Raw genomic sequence first — 17,262 nt, 5'->3', positions numbered from 1 at the left:
GGATTCAGAACCATTATTTTTTCTGCACATGCCATTCTCGTCCAAGGTTCTAAAAAAATCACTACTATTTATGTCTGAATAGACTTCCATCTTTTTCAAACATTTTCAAGCTACTTCTGGCCTTGACATATACTTTCATAACCAGACAATGCCTCCCTCACTTTATCTTTATTGTTTATACATTGTATATATTGATGTAAAGATTTTACCTTGTTCCAATTATAAAAATAGAATAAATATTCATGAACCATAGGACAAAGAACAATATCCTAGATAATACCTAATATCTATCCCTAGGATTACAAGCTAGATGTCTTCTGGTGTGGACCTCGGAGTTTCAGAGATAGTCATCATCCTTGACTCATACGTCACCAGTAGTTATCACTGGTCCCAGATTGGCACTCTTCCCCTCCCTTAATTGCTACCATTGTTTATTGACTTATCCATCCTTTCACTGATAATATTTATAACAATGGTCCAAAGGCCCTAGGGTAACTTCTTGACATGTACTTTACAGGAGCTTTCCCTACTTTGAGTATGACTCTTACTCGCTCAAAATATTATAGCCATTATTGAGTAGTCAACATAATGATTCATGGCCATGACACGGTCATTGTTTGGCCACGGTTAACCTTCTGAGATGACATGTGCTGCTTTTACCACTACAGTGAACCTCCTTGTAACACCACACAACCCAGGGCAAGAAGTTTCACTCAACTCACATTAATCTCTATACTGTGAACGTAAGCAGGATCCCCCGACCTTGTAGCCAGAGAAGAATGCCGTCAACATCTCGGGAGCACCCACTGTGAGAGTACAGAGCACAGCAGATTTTAAAGACATTGGAATTCTGTCCATTTGTTCTTCTATTACTTCTTCATGAACCATGCATTAAATTATCACACTTTCTTCTTCATAAAACCAACAAACACTGAACAGAATTCTGTTCCCCACACTTTTTTAAAAAAAAAAAAAAAAACTGGACACAGCATCCATTCCAGAAAAAAAACATAGCTCATCTGTTTCCTCCCAGGTAGACTTCTGGTTTTAAGAATCAATGGTCTGAGGAAGCAGAGTACACGGTTTTCCCAATGGAGAAAGCCTTGCCCACTTCTTTCCTTATTTATATTTTTGATACAATTATAACAAATAGAACTAATGTTCAAGAACAACATCCTTAACTCTTGATAATATCTATCCTTTTTTAGGATAACAAAGAATACACTAGCTATCTTATGGTTTTGGACCTCAGACTTCCAGACCTATCATCACGATCCTTGACTCATACATCACAGTGGTCATCATTAGTCCAAGACCAACCCTGCTCTTCAATAATATCTTCAGTTGCTTATTGTCGAATTGTCACTCAAGCCACTACATAATTATGACTCTCAAGTATCTGAGATCAAGAACCTTAAAGATGACCTGGGTTGTAGCTCAGTGGTAGAGCATTCACGTGGTACATGTGAGGCAATATGTTCGATCCACTGCACCACATAAAAATAAATAAATAAATAACATAAAGGCGTTGTGCCCATCTATAGCTAAAAAAAAAAAAAAACTTTTTAAAAAAAGTAACCTTAAAGACACAGCATAGCTATCTGCAAGATCTTTATCATGGCTTCATCTCTTCCCTGACGCCATGTTGATTTTACCAACTGTGATCAACCAATGTGATCATGGCCAGGCCATATTTATCATTCAGCCATTGTTGTTTTCATAGATTATGTGTAATGCTTTTCTAGGACAGTGAATGGCCTGGAGAAACCACCCCAGCCAACATAAAAGCTCTTGACTCTACTCACCTGTTCCTAACACACACAGGGAACTCTACATCACAGGGCCAGAGAAGAATGCTTCCATCATCTGAGAGTGTCCACTCTGAGGGTACAGAGCACAAGGGGTTAGGAAAAGATTGACCTTCTGTCCCTTGATCCTTGCCTTTCTCCTTCCATTTCATAATTCATTCAGCAGGAGTTTAAATCACAGTTTTGCTCAAGAAACCAAGAATATGGAACCTGGCCAATTCATGCCCAAGACATGTTTATCTTCTGGTCATTTTTGCCCTTCTGAAATTATAACTGCTTTTATGGATACAATGAGCCTCCCGAAACACCACCCAATCCACGAAAGGAAACCTCACTCCACTTACATTGGTCTCTTCTCCAAGAACACAAGAAAGATCCATGGACCTTGCAACTCTGGTCATCTTTGGAACCCTCATTCCGAAGAGTACAAAGTACAACAGATTTTAAAGACACTGTTACTCCATGCATTTGTTTCATTGTATTAGTCATTTAAGAATCCAGAGACAGGGTTTGGGGTTGTGGCTCAGTAGTAAAGCACTTGCCTAGCACATGTCAGGCACTGGGTTTAATTCTCAGCACCACATTAAAAATTTTAAAAAAAGATATTGTGTCCATGTACAACTAAAAATATTTTAAAAGAAAAAAGGAATCCAGAGACAAAGAAAAACATCTTTGACTCTTCCTAACATCTATACCAAACATCACCCAGTATCTACTAGGTGTCATCTATATTGGACCTCAGATATCCAGACCTGCAGTCATCATCCATGACTCATATGCCACCAGTGGTCATCATTGATCCAACTTTATCTCTTCTTTTTGCAATAATATCTACCGCTGCTTAGTGACCAATTCATCTTCTCACTGAAAGTATTTATGTGACTATGAGTCACAAATCTCTGAGAACAAGATCCTTAGGAACAGGGCATTGCCCACTGTAAGATCTTTCTCCAAAGTGCATGCCTCTCTCCTTAACCAATGTTATCTGTATAAATGATGATTAATCAATATAATATTTCATGTTCCTGCCATATTTGTCATCCAGCCACATTTGCTATGTTCAGATTGTATGTAATCCATTTATCATATCACCAATATATTTGAATACCACACGCTCCAGGACAAGCAATTTGACTCAACTTACATTGGTTCCTATGTGGTGAACAACATGGCAGTGACCACAAACCTCATGACTACAGAAGAATTCAGTCACCATCTTGGGAACACCATCTTGGGAACACCTTTTTCCTATAACAGAGAATCACTTTAAACAAACTAATCCAAAAAGGAAAGTTGCACTACTATTCACAAGAGTCTTCATGCTAACAGAGGGAGGCAGGTTGGGAGCACAAGGCTGAAATTAGGCTGGAGACTCAGAATAATGCAAATTATAAAACTGGATGATCTATCTTCATTAATCTGTTTATTGCCCTTTCCGTTTGGGTATTTATGAATCTGTGATAATATCTACATATTCCCTCTATGTTAAAATTAATGCTGTCAAACTTGAGCTGACCCAGAAAAATAACATGGACTATTCCTTCTAGTCACTACCTTAAAGATATTTAAGGAGGCATCCTTAAATATCAGTCCCCGGACTTCTTGCCTAAACACATGGATTCAGAGTTGGACAATGCTTCCATCCTCTATAGTTTATTTATAGATTTGCTTATTGATTGTGAAATGAATCAACTTACGATGATAAAAATCACAACTCTCTAACTCAGCACCTCATGACCAGGGCCTGTGTTCGGATGGGAGAATGTTGACAGTTCCCGGGGTCAGCCTCTGCACTCCACGTCACACTGGCGCATATCCAAGCCTCTATCAACAGAGGCTGATGAACCAGCTGTCAGGCGTTTAGGCTGCGGAACAGAAAACCGATGTCAGAAGGAAGGAAACTGTGGTTGTTTTCCGTGTTGTGGATGTCATGTATGACTAAACTAATTAAAGTCCTTGAGATGTGACAAGAGTTTTGTCACTGGTGGTTTACGATTCACTTAGGACCTTCTCAGATTTACTTTTTAATTGTATGATGAAAATGATTAACCGATCAGCAAACACAAGGAAAAGAGCTACCTCTACTATGAGCTGCTGTTTCTATGCCCCATCCTATGTAGATCACAATGTATGTCTATGTTAAAAATAGAATACTCTCAAGTATAATTAATCTAAATGACTGTTTGATAGCCTCACCAATGGGCCTTGATTACCCCTGTGGATGTACGCATAAGTTGCTGAACCTATGTATTTATTCTATATGTACTTCCTCATGGATTAATTTGATCATGCATTCACACTGCTTAAAAAAAAAATCAATGAGGTAAACAAACCAGCAATGCAGAAGTAAAATAAATGAGTGCTTCTCCCTGCATGTGTGATGTCCAAGGCACAGGCAGCCTGTGTCTCCTATGTTGGGTAGAGGTTGCAACAAACAGGATGAACCATCATCCTTGTTACATAACTCAGACTTCCTGTGCCATTTGGTCGTTTTTGCTTATTTTCATTTATTTATTCAACATTTTTTCTTTTCCTATTTTTTTGTATTAAAATGAACAACTACCAAATTACCCTATTAGAATAATAAGAACAACGCCTATTACTAGGATATGTTTATATGTTTCTAAGCAAGAGGGGTCGTCTTGGGAATGGAAAATACTGATTTGGCACTGACCAAATTTGGACTACCCATAACCCTTGGTTCAAAGCCAACAAAAACCCAGCATGCTCCTTGTTCAGCATTCTTCGTCATCTTTCATGCATACATTTGCTCCCGGCTCAAGAATCCACTAAACTACAATCAATACTTATGGTTCACAAAACACAAGAATAAGAAACTGAAGTTTCTTACAGGGCTGGGGCTATGCTCAGGCTTAGAGTGCTTGCCTAGCATGTGCAAAGCCCTGGGTACAATCTTCAGTAACACAAAAGAAAGAAAAAAAATGTTCGAGAGGTGTGCTTAATACCTGTCCAAACTCCATTTCTCCCAGAGAAAGTAGATGGTTCTCTTTGAGTGACAGACTTAGTTTCGTAGACTAGTAATTAAGAGCAAGCACCCTTGCTTTATGTTAACCCCATACTCTTTTACAGGTCAGGGTTGGATCAACTTTTAGCTACTTCACCCATTTTTAAGGAGATGACAAAAACGAGCATGAAGCCACCCTTGTACTCCACACATACAGTGCTGACGATATCTTACATCTTGGGATGTGACTAAACTATGTCTTCATAAGAGAGGGAGGATAAATCAACTGACACTCAGAAATAAAACAGAATAATGAATGTTACATTAATTAATTCACGAATAAATTGAGTATGAAAATAGAATGGTCTTGCTTCTTTCTCTTTAATGGACTAAAGATATGATGAATTAGTCCACGTCTGACCTTCATTCATTTCACTTGTATACGTAGCCACTTATTCCCTCTCAATGACAGAATTAACGTCCATGATAAACCATAAAACCAGAATCAATTAATCTGTTACTTACATAGATTTCTAACCTCATTACTCAAAAGGATAACAACCAAAACCTTCCTCGCTAGAGAAAGACCGTATCTCTGTGCATCCATTCTGCAGAATAGAAACAGAAAAAAGCAGATTAGATAGAGAGAGGGATTTTTTTTCTATTTCAATTCAAGTCAATATTTGATCAGCATAAAACTCAGTGCTTGTCATACATTTAAACATACCTATGGCATCCCTGTGGACTCACTGATTGGGCAAATATCAAATATACTATAATGAGCACCAGACAAAAGAATAAGAACCCTGACTATCACACATGTCTATTTGCATGCCTCTACCCATGCAGGGAAGTGCTGAATCTTCTGAATGAACCCTGGTACAGGGTGTGAATGGAAGCACACTCAGCTATATCCACATGCACATGAACACACAGGCCCTCTCTAGGTACACGTGGTGTCATTTAGCTATTCCATATTTAAGGACATTGTATCAATAAGCCAAAAAAGGGAAATCCTACTTAAATTCATAAATATAGCCATCATTCCAAAAATGCAAGGTCCTAAGTCTATTTTAACTATCTGGAGTGCGTGGGGAACTACACTGATCCATCTCCCTGTTTCAGGACCTGGGTCCTCCTTGGTCCATGATTTGCTTCCTTTTAAATGATTAACTGCGGCATTAACTTACTGTTTTTCAAGTTCATAATGAGACCATTATATATCTGTGACCCCACAGGAACTGCACAATATTAATGCCTGTCTAGATGTTCATTAGACACGGAAAAAAAAAAAGATCCAATCATTTTTTATTATTTTTTTAATTAAACCCAAGAACTGATGTTAAGCACAGTGCAGATCACTGTATTAATCAGAACTGGCTATGTGACAGGCTCTCAGCATAGATCCCGACCTATGCCCTCTTTCAATTAATCAATAATGAAATTAAGTAAATATTTTGCCTTTTTTTAAAATAAAACATAATTAGAACAAAACAGTATCTAGCATCCACCTATCTCAGTGCGCCTTCAACAAGAGGGGTGGCTCTGATCACCTATGTCCCTGGAACTGTCCTCCAAAAATGTGTCAGTGGGGACTCTCGTTGCCTTATCAACCCCCAGGCTTGAATGAGAGTCATCCACTCTCTCTCGCTTATAGGTTTCTTGGTTTATTTATGCCCTGCTCTACTAAAAATAAGATATTCCACATTCAGAAGCCCCCAAAACACTATCCCTATTATTTTTAACTCCTAGAACCAGCTCATTTCTTATAGAGATAACAAATCTCTATCTTATTACAATGGACCACCCAGGCATAGGGTTTAGTCAAAAATCCTTGATGCAGACACCCAGGGTACTGCTCATCATTGATTCAGGATAGCAATCTTGTTCTTAATTTCTATCTTTATTTACAGATCTATGCACGGCTTCACTAGAGTAAAAAAACATCAATCATCACGAATGTTTTTAAAAAGCCAAGAACAATAACCTGGATTACTACCAGGATCTGGTTACAGGTGGTTTCCCTTCAGATGAGGCCTCCTCCCTCCACAGAACCTCTTGACGGAGTGGCCCTGGGTGGAGCAAGCGTCCTGCTCCTGGCCAACCCGTTCTGTCTGTCTCTCACCTTCCCCTGCGCTCTTCCTCAGGGAGTTTGTATGATGACGAACACATGCTACCAACTGCCCCACAACCCCAGGCAACGACCAAGAGGACTACAGCAACTGAACACAAGAATTCCTGTAATCCCCATCATTTAAAATACAGACAGCCACGGAAGGATGAGGCAACCCTATTGGACATGGCGACCCTAGATTTTGTGACTGGATAAATTTTGAATTAAATGTAGAGCAGAAATTAGATGAATGATTAGCTCTGAAAATGAGTGGAATATCTTCTATGCTTTAACTACAACTGTGCTTAATTGGATCAATCTGAGTTTCATAACACATGTCCTTTTTCCATATATGGCTTAATTCAAGCAATTCAATAAGCAGCTAATGAAAATATCAAGCAAATTGACAAAACTTGAGCTTTTACTTACTTTAGTCATCAGGTTTCTTACTCACAAAGGCAACAGCTAAGATCTTCGACAGCCGAGACTAAATAAATCAGCTGTGGTCTTCATTCTGTGGCATCAAATACCAATGTTTAAAGAATAAACAGTACAGGGTTAGATATATTAAAAGACATTGACTGCACAGCACAGTAGGCTAATCACATTCTAGATTTGAGTTCAGTTTCCACCATTGAAGGACTTCTATTTATTTACTTTATAGAAAAAGAACTTCTCATTTATTTTATTTACTGGCCTATTAATTTCAAATAATAGAATGAACATTATTAAATTCATCAGTCAAAAGTAAGAACTAACACTTTTGCACACACATGTCTACTGCCCCCAGCCCAGAGGTAATCTCTCTTTTTTTAAGTAGTCTTTTAAATAAATAGGTGAATTTAAATTCAGGATTCATTGTCAGTCCTCACCAATAATCTGCATTTGACCCTACAATGTTATCATTCACTGTTTTATTTGTTTGCTGCTAGAATGTTCACTCATCTGTTCCCATGCACACAACAGGCACACATACACACAGGGGTCAACTCAGGACCAACCCAGAACAGAGCTGACTTTCATGGTCAAGGACCTACACTCCCACACCTGAATGAGAAAGAGTATCATTTTCACTTCTTCCTCGGCCATGTTTTGCACACTTTTAAAAACTTAGCTATGAGCCAGGTGCGGGAGCTCACACCTAAAACCCAGCTACTCTAGAGGCTGAGACAGGAGGATCACAACTTCAAGATCAGCCTGGGCAACTTACAATGTGTACAATTAGCACACGAAAATAGAAATTTGAAAAAAAAAAAAACAGATGTTTTTGCTTATTTATAATATAATTCATAGTTGGAATAATAATAATTCTTTTCATTGGTATATCCTTAAGGTGAACAATGCTCATTCATTTCGACAATTACATTACTACTTCATCTACTATTTGTGTAATTTTCCTTTTGCTAATCAAAAATAATTAGCAAACAAACCCTTTACATCAAAATATTATATAAAGTCTTACATACACCTGTCACATACTTCTTTCCAAAAAAGCAACCATCTCTATTCATGTGTAGCACTGGAGTTCAGTACTCCAGAAACATGCAGTAATAATGCACAGTGCATCACAGAACTGAACCACGCTGGGCTCTCTTTAGATTTACCTCTCTCTACATTCCTTTATTTATTCATGCACTGAATTACTTATAAACCCAGTCTATTTCCATAAAACGTGTACTCTGCCGATCAAGATATTGAGAAAAATTGGAAGCTACTGTATAAATCGGACCTCAGAGTTCCAGATGGCTTTAATCAAAATTTTGATTCAGACACCCTCCAATCTCATCACTGGTCCAGACTCGGCACTCTCCTTCTTCATTCCCTTATGCCTTTACTTCCCCATGAGCCACAGGCTCAAAAAAAGACCCTTGATATGACTACGATATGTCCCTATACTCCACCCCACAAGGCGCACAGATAGGAGCTCAGTGCCATTCTCATGACCTCTTCAGTGAATCTGGCCCATGAGGGCCACAGTCATTGAATGTGGGTGTTTTTTTTCCTTAAAGAGGGTATAATGAACAATCAAAATCCTCAACAACTAGGACACAAGTGATGTGCACCTCCACCACTGTGGAAGTTCCTAAATCAACCACAGTGCGGGAACAATGCAGAATGTCAAACAGCTCTGGAAATTAAATTCCTTCCACTTTATTTCTTAAGTTTCTTTTTTTAAGTTGAGCTGTCCCTTCACACATCTCTACGACAGGTCCATACTTCCTACGTTTAATTTTTGTGCATGATCTTTGGTCCTATACTTCAGTGGCCACATATGAATAAAGAATGGAGACTGCGATTGTTACTAACATGGCTCCTTACCCATGGAAGCAACTGTCAAGGTCTTCATCATGGAGAATGACCAAATCCAAGGTGCTGTGCTCATTCAGGAGGAAAAAGACAGAGTTCCAAGAAAATGAAAAGTATAAAATTTTAATATTTTTAAATAAAGTTCAGTTCTGCATTATTTGATTAATCACAATCATTGGCTTATATCACACAATTATCATCAATCCAACAGTGATATTATCTTCATCTACTGAAATACTTTAGTATGAATAGATACCACATAATTTTTTGACTCTATCACCCCCCAAAAAAAGATGATTAATATATATCTAGATAATCTTACCTTACAGCAAAAAAAAAAAGAGCAGATACTGGGGTGGGAGGGAAGCTGGAAATTGAATTCTGGGGTGCTTCACCACTGCGCTACGTCCCTAGACCTTTATTTTTGAGACAGAATCTTCCTAAGTTACTGCAGGTCTTGTAAAATTGCTGAGACTGGCCTCCCTTTTGCAATCCTCCTGCCTCAACTTCCTGAGTTGCTAGGATAACTGGTGTGCACCACCATATCCAGCAAGGCCAGAGAATTTTTTAATGAAGAAAAATTTTGCAAAATAGAATGAATTTAAATTCATGTTTCATGACACAATCTGGTCAATGGGCCACACTGTAATTTAATTCCTATATTTACTGGTTTATTAATTTACCAATAATGAATAATAACATTTATTACCTAAAACTGAGCACCATTTCCTGCCACTTGTCTCTATTGTCCTTCTCTCCCCTATACTCTCTGCAGGGATCAGAGAAGTTCTCTCAGTATCATTTAATATGGAACCATTATCCACACATGACTTGGAAAGTGGCTGGTGTGACTTTATTTTTAAGTAATTTAAATTTGCATGCGAATGGCAAGTTGCATCTGAAGAATAAGGTCTATACCACTCTTCCATCAAGGTGCAGGGGCCTCAGCCTTGTGTACCTGAATTTCAAGAGGGTCCACAGAATAAAAGATGCCACTTCACAAACCATATATGTCTTTTACTGGTCCTTCTTTTAAATAGTGAATTGTGATATTGTTCTTTTACTCATTTGTAAAAATAGCAACAATATTTATAAGCCCTGAGAGCAATGGGCAAGCGTCTATTTATACACTTCACTTATTACCAAAAATCATACAAAAATGCACTTATAATTTTCTTCTAAATAAATTTTAAGAGGATTTGTAGTAATAATGTTCATACTCAAATTATATCAAGTTATTTAATTTTATCCAGTTGTTACTACATTAATGAATTCAGCACAACTATTAGTTGTATTGTTATTATGGAATATACATACCATTTTTATTAGTTAATTGATATGCATATTCCATAATAACAATACAATGTAATTGACATAATAATAAATATTATATTGTTATTATGACATAATAATAAACATGACATAATAAATATGATTATGACATAATAAATGTTATTATGTCAAATATATAATTTAATTATATAAGGTGTATGTCACTTCTAAAAATAAGAAATGCAATGAGCAACTCACCACTAGCCCAAAACAAAAACATAGAGAGACACTCTGTCAACACCCGCTTTACTGAAACTCAAAATTTCAGAAATGAACAATCCTTAATTCGTTCCCCTCATATTATATGAATTATGGCCCTCCCTGTCTTTATTCAGGCATTGATTTACTTAAAATAGCACAGTATAAACCTATAAAAAACAAAAGAGCAAAAATGCATTCCCTCTGCCAGGTGCAGTGGGACATGCCTATAATCCCAGCAACTCAGAAGGCTGAGGCAGGAGGATGTGGAGTCGGAGGCCTCAGCAACTTAAGGAGACCCTGCCTCAAAATAAAACATTTTTAAAGACAGGGCTGTGAGTGTAACTCAGTGGTAAAGTGCCCCGGGTTCAATACCCAGTGTCAAAACAAAAACAAAAACATGTTCCCTCGGATATTTCTAATGTCTATAAGCACATTTCTTTTAAATAGTGAATTGTGATGTTACAGACAGAGCAGACCTCAGAGTTACAGACTGGGTTTAATCAAAATATTTGATTCAGATGCCCCACGCACACTCATCATTGATCCAGACTTGGTATTCTATGCTTTTATTCAATGTTAAAATTCCTGATTTATTCACTGATAATATGATCAACAGCCATGAATTAAGGGCTCAGAAGATACAAATATGGCTGTCAAAGTTCACACCCCCACAGAGCTGGGGACCTAAATCTCTGCAATCTCCAGACATGCGGATATGAACTAATCCACCTCCCAGCACCACATCAATTTGCTATTAGTCACTGGTCCATGGTTGGGCCACCTTCATTTAAAGTGCATCCATATTTTCAAGATGACGCAATGAACTGCCATCTTATACCACAGCTAATGAAAAGGTCAGAGTCTCCATTTCCTCTAAGAGTCTACAACAATATCACTGGAGAAGTGTTAAATCCACTGGGGTATAAAAGCGAAATTACATATTAAAAAATTCTTAACATGACAGAAATGCCTTTCATCTTTTTGTTCTAAGAAATTCAATAGTTCGGAATTGGATTAAACATAATTCTTAATGTATAATGATTTCCACCACTGGTCAAGACATGACCACTTTTGAACTGATCCCTTTGAAATAATTCTGTGAATACATGATTAAGCTCTACCATCAGCAAGAACATGAACTTTGATCTTTACTTACGTTGACATCTTCTTATCCAAAGAGAGGAAAGGCCAGGTCTTCACAGGAAGCAGTGATTGAATAGGTGACTGTGTTCACCTGGAGGATAAAAAGCAAGTATTCAAATGGATTGAATAGTTGGATTAAATTGTTTTAAATGTACCATACTTGTGCAGTAATCAATTAACCATAAACCTTGGTTTGTGTTCTATACTAAACATTTTGGAAGAGAGCAGTACTTTATATTTATTCACTTCTGTGATTTAGAAGAGAGGATAATACTTTATTAACTAATATAATGTATTTTGGTATAAATAATATAATGAACACCATTGAATCCAGCATTGAAAACAATAAAAATAACTATTAGGATTGCCAGTCCATTATTGCTACCCACATGGGCAAGAGCAAGAGCCTCATTTTGTTGAATTTTGTGCAAAACTGGATCCACTGGAGATTCAATTCATGACACAATCTTGCCAATAGTCCAAGGTGAACTCCTTTAATATACTTATTAATTCACTAATATCTCTATTTACTCATGTGATAATTTGTCTAAGAGAGCTTTGAAGTTTAAACAACCATCAAAATAGAACTGAAACACTAATATAGCAAATTCTATATGCACCACTGGAAAGGTCTAGAAATCTTTGCCTTGAATATGAATACAAGCTTGAATAATAAGATGATCAGGATTTTTATACACAACTGCATGTTTTCCATTGGCACTTTGATTAGTAACATTTTCAAAAATTAAGACACAAATTTATGAAATAGCATTGTAATTCACTATATGTGAGCCCACCTACACCAGATAAGTACCCTGAATAATATTTACATTTTTTGTGTGTGTAATTACCCCAAAGAGTAGCAAATTGGTTCAATTTGTTTGCTTAAGTAAAACTGCACAGAAAATTTGCATTAATTGTACATGCAGTTGAATAAAATTCTCATCATTGCTCCATGCTCTCTCACTCAAACATTCAATCAACGATTCATTTATGTAAATGCATTCCTTCTTTCTTAATAAAATGATCAATGGGCACAGAACAAAATCACGCCTCTTTATGTTCAGATGACTATATGGTCTAAGAGGGCAAACAGCCTCAACTATTAATTAACTGGGACTAAGAGTCTCAAAATGGTTTTAATAATGGCCCATGTTTCATTATATGTCTTAAAAATAATAATTACATACATATATGTCTTATTCTTCACTCACTGACATTCATTCATGGCTAGTTTGGTTGTGATAATGTCATTCAAACGCCCAAACCAAAAGAACAAGACTACACAGATGCTTCTTCCTCCCAGGGGTTAAATACCGGTACCGCTTGACAATGGACCTCAGAGTTGCAGATGGGTTTAATCACTGTCCTCGTGTCAGAAACCCCATGCCATTCATCACGGGTCCATCTCTGGTTAATTCACCTACTCACAAATAACAACACAGTCACAAAATCCCCAAGAAAAGATCTTATGAGTTTTTAGGCTCTTATTCCTTTAAACTGTAACTAAAGTTCTTCAATAGCACTCAAAGGTTTTATTTTATTTAATCTGTCCATATGCAAAGATGGCTCAGTGAAAACTAAGGACCCCACTGTCCTCCATCACCTGAGACACTCACAGATCATCCATGTTCTTGTGGACGGTCCCAAAGGCAGTACCAGCCCGGATCTCCACACATGTGGGAATGCTGAAATCAATTATAGTACAGAATGAGGAATAATATTAAACTGTTCTGAGAATAATTTAAATAATTTCTGTCTTTTTAAAAATAACTTCAGTTGTGTTAATGTGGAATGTGTTCCTAACACATTCCATTACTGCTCCATATTTGGAGAGTTTTACTTATTTTATGTATGAAGACATTTATTACTTTGAAATTCTTTAGCTAATAACCATGAAAAAAAATGAGCCAAGCAGAGATTATGAACCAAGGGGCTTACCTTTATCAGCATCTCTGCTCCTCATTCAGGACAATAATTCTTGATTAAATGATTAAATCAGCTGCCTGGTGTTCACTCTGGGGAGGAAAAAGATTTAGAATAGATTTAGATTTATTTTTAATGGATTATTCAAGCAGAACTAGGTAGCAATAAACTTTGACTCAAAATGCAATTTTTCATTAGTCAGTATTGAACTTTTAATTTTAAATAATGTGATAAATACTATTGAGTACACCACCCATCCCCCAAAAAAGATCTATAACAATTACAAATACCTGCCTAGATAAACATCTAGTAAGTAGATGGGTATTCAGAGGATTACTGGTTGATACAAACACTTTCCCTTTCCTTAATTAAAAAAAAAAAAAAGCAAATCGAAAAAAAAAGTCTTGTAACTATCAGTATTATGCTCCACATTAAAATAAAGCATTATAGACTCCGTCTGTTCATTTTACTTCAGATTAATAATTGCCCTTCTTTATGGCAAGTAATAATGCTAATAATATTTGTTTTATTGTCCTCTACTAATTGCTCCGTGAATAGCTCTGTTAATCTTTCCTGTATATTTCTCAACTCACGAAGGTATTGATTTGCTTGGTATAATACATTCCATATCTTGAAACCACAAAATCCCAGGGCCAAGTTTATTGAATTTTCCTAACTTCTGCTCTTAGGTCATTTCTACAGAACCTACTAGCTGCTTCTTATTCTGTAAAAAAAAAAAACCCGAGTTAACACAGAGGGCTTCATCAGAAGGTTGGTGTGGACACCTCACAATGCTCACCATTGATCCATTGGCGTTCCATCCCTTCAAGCATGTATCCCTCCTTGAACCAGTTCAATCATTCTCTGATTCATGAATAATAATTATACATTCAGAACCCCATAATGACAAGAAGACCAAGAACAAATGGGTTTAATGAAACCAAAACCTGTTCACTGTTCCCCTTCACTGAGAGCAAAGAGATAAGACATCTTATTACAGTGAGCCCCTGGTCCAACATACGGACCAATCAGCACAACATGCTTCGTGTCAATCCTAACTTCTGATTGGCTGGTGAAACCAGCAGCCATGGACCTAATAACAAAGTACATGCTCTTCAAAACTACCTTTCAAAGCACTCCTGCCACAACGTTTGTAAATAAGGGACTACACTAGGTCACGGTTGGAAGAGACATAAAGTAGAAAGTTAAATATGTGAAATGCCCTCCATCTCTTCAGTCTTGGTCCTCAGTGGGGCTGAGTTAAATTACTTGTAATTTTTGGTTCATGACACATTCCAATCAACAATTATTTTATTGAAATAATTTAGGGGGTTCCCTTGAAGGAGGAAGGCCATCTGTGCCCAGAACAACCGCTCTGAGGGTTCCTCACTTTGGGTCTTTATGCTCCTTGTTGAGAAGTAACAATGATGGTTACTCTGATTATAGAGCAATAACATCTCCACTGTGGTTTGCGTTCTACAGTGGGGAAAGAAAGCCTACTTTTAAAAATGTCCTCATGCTTTAAAGAACTGGATTAAAACTCCATGTACATCTTTCTAAAAAATACAAGAGCCCTGGTTTAATGTCATGGGAAAAAAAAAAAAAACCAGGGATCGGAATCCTCATGACATTTGTTCCTAATTGGTCCAGTTTGCTGACTTAAAAAACATAAAGTCATAAAATCATGTATATTCATAAGAATGGGATCCTAACTATAATAAGATAGATCCCATGCTTATATAGTCATATCAAAATAAATTCTGCTGTCATGTACTGAAAATTAAGAAAAAATCATGCCTTGCTTTTCAAATATCAAGACACTATAATCTGTAATGTCACAGCACCGGGCCATGACACAAAATAGTATTTACATGTCCACAGTCACTGAACTTGGGATAACAGATCCATTTGGTTTTATATTGTTTTAATAAAAATTAGTAAAAGTGAAAAGATGAATGGTTGGATCATTGACCCTGTTTGCCTGACAATTATGTGATTATTTACCAACGATTTATATGAAGATGCACTTTGTTTCCTTAACAAAACAATCAATCAGTAACCATCACCACAACAGATCACAAGCTTCTGTACACAAATGACCACCTGTACCTTCACCACAATGGCAAGAGCCTTGACTATGAATCTTTTGGGAGACCCAGACTAGTTTTAATAATCCATGTGGCATGACATTCCTTCATAATAATTGCATAATTTGCCTTCTTTTTTTCAGACTTTTTAAAATTAATAGGCTGACTTTATAATTTAAACAAAAAGTAAAATCTGGGCTGAGGGTTAGGGTTAGGGTTAGTGGCGGAGCAGTTGCTGGGCTTGATCTAACTAGCACTGTACTAAAAAAAAGGGTGGGGGGAATATATCCCCCAAACCAAGGAAACATGACCTTACCTTAGCTCAAGTCCAAAGGAGGAATGATTATCTCTCTCTCTGTGGACCTCAGAGATACATATGGGTTTAATCAAAATATCCTGTTTCAGATACCCCATGGAACTCATCACGGGTCCAAGCACATTTTCTTCCTTTGTTTATTGATTAATAATCAATTAATTAACAACAATACAATCACCATGTTTTAGGGACAGGACCTCCAGGGGAGCCACCCTCTCCTCATAGACAAGAGCCCTTTAACACTGGACCTCAGGGAACATGTGTGACCTGCTGGTGTCTGTGCTGCCCACCAAGACCTGCATGGGGCCACGGGTCCTCCGTGACCTTCTTGGGCTCAGTTTGCCCATCTCCCGGGCTGCCATGGGCAGACGCCTCAGTCAGGACCACACAGACAGGGAAAGATTCCAATCATGTGTGGTGGAAAGTAAGCTGCAAACAGCTCTGAAAATAACTGAAACAACTACTACCTTTTAAAAGTCACCTCCAAAAGTTAAAAATGGAAATAAAGTCACCTTCCTTGCATCAAATTAGATTAAACTATTTTTTGGTTCGTGACATATTCCCATCACCGGTCCGTTGTTGGTGAGGTTTCTTTCTCTTGTGCACATGGGTTCCTTTTTTTACACAGCAAAAAAGCAGCACAGGCAAGGACAGGAGAGGGTGAGGTCTCACTTACATTGTTCTCTATGTTCGTTACCCACAAAGCCAACCACCCAGGCTTTGTTTCTCGGGAATAAGCCACTCTGCTCTGGTCCCTGTGGGAGAAACATAGACTTAGCCTGACTTAGATTCTGCAAGGTGTTATGTGGAACTACATACTAGTGAACAGTGGTCCTTTATAATTAATTCAGTATTTTATTTTTGCTTTGAAATAATGTTATCACCACTGTTGCATCTGTCACCCAAAAATAAGATCTACTCCTATGACTAACGCCTGTTGTGTAAATACTCAACTCACACAGGTAAGCACTGCCTCATGGGGTAAATATTCATCTACTTCTTTCTTTTTTCGATACTGGGAATTGAACTCAGGGACACTCAACCACTGATTGACACCCCAGCCC

General features: G+C 37.4%; 1 protein-coding gene, 5 non-coding genes and 2 pseudogenes across 25 annotated transcripts in view; all 8 read right to left on the bottom strand.

The window, feature by feature from the left end:
- LOC101965466 (uncharacterized) overlaps positions 1 to 17,262 on the bottom strand; it is a 58,141-nt gene that overhangs the window by 4,399 nt on the left and 36,480 nt on the right. For all 20 annotated transcript variants that reach the window (XM_078050900.1, XM_078050901.1, XM_078050898.1 and 17 more), the window contains 11 exons: positions 16,875 to 16,953; positions 13,811 to 13,887; positions 13,489 to 13,557; positions 11,883 to 11,960; positions 9,206 to 9,259; positions 7,316 to 7,400; positions 5,299 to 5,381; positions 3,506 to 3,673; positions 2,153 to 3,056; positions 1,806 to 1,881; positions 723 to 806 (listed from right to left, as the gene is read on the bottom strand). The gene's annotated coding sequence lies outside the window, so the exon portion shown is untranslated. The remainder of the gene's footprint in view (positions 1 to 722; positions 807 to 1,805; positions 1,882 to 2,152; positions 3,057 to 3,505; positions 3,674 to 5,298; positions 5,382 to 7,315; positions 7,401 to 9,205; positions 9,260 to 11,882; positions 11,961 to 13,488; positions 13,558 to 13,810; positions 13,888 to 16,874; positions 16,954 to 17,262) is intronic.
- LOC120887030 (small nucleolar RNA SNORD113/SNORD114 family) lies at positions 323 to 392 on the bottom strand. The gene has a single exon (XR_005730201.1). It is a non-coding gene; the product is annotated as a small nucleolar RNA SNORD113/SNORD114 family (small nucleolar RNA).
- LOC120887031 (small nucleolar RNA SNORD113/SNORD114 family) lies at positions 1,242 to 1,312 on the bottom strand. Its single transcript, XR_005730202.1, has one exon. It is a non-coding gene; the product is annotated as a small nucleolar RNA SNORD113/SNORD114 family (small nucleolar RNA).
- LOC120887026 (small nucleolar RNA SNORD113/SNORD114 family) lies at positions 2,540 to 2,611 on the bottom strand. Its single transcript, XR_005730197.1, has one exon. It is a non-coding gene; the product is annotated as a small nucleolar RNA SNORD113/SNORD114 family (small nucleolar RNA).
- On the bottom strand, positions 8,610 to 8,682 carry LOC120887035 (small nucleolar RNA SNORD113/SNORD114 family). Its single transcript, XR_005730205.1, has one exon. It is a non-coding gene; the product is annotated as a small nucleolar RNA SNORD113/SNORD114 family (small nucleolar RNA).
- On the bottom strand, positions 11,197 to 11,273 carry LOC120887032 (small nucleolar RNA SNORD113/SNORD114 family; annotated as a pseudogene).
- Positions 13,202 to 13,276, bottom strand: LOC120887040 (small nucleolar RNA SNORD113/SNORD114 family). The gene has a single exon (XR_005730209.1). It is a non-coding gene; the product is annotated as a small nucleolar RNA SNORD113/SNORD114 family (small nucleolar RNA).
- On the bottom strand, positions 16,240 to 16,315 carry LOC120887041 (small nucleolar RNA SNORD113/SNORD114 family; annotated as a pseudogene).

The sequence above is a fragment of the Ictidomys tridecemlineatus genome, chromosome 5 (genome assembly GCF_052094955.1).
Source record: "Ictidomys tridecemlineatus isolate mIctTri1 chromosome 5, mIctTri1.hap1, whole genome shotgun sequence".
NCBI lineage: Eukaryota > Metazoa > Chordata > Mammalia > Rodentia > Sciuridae > Ictidomys > Ictidomys tridecemlineatus.
This window is presented reverse-complemented; position numbering and strand designations above follow the sequence as displayed.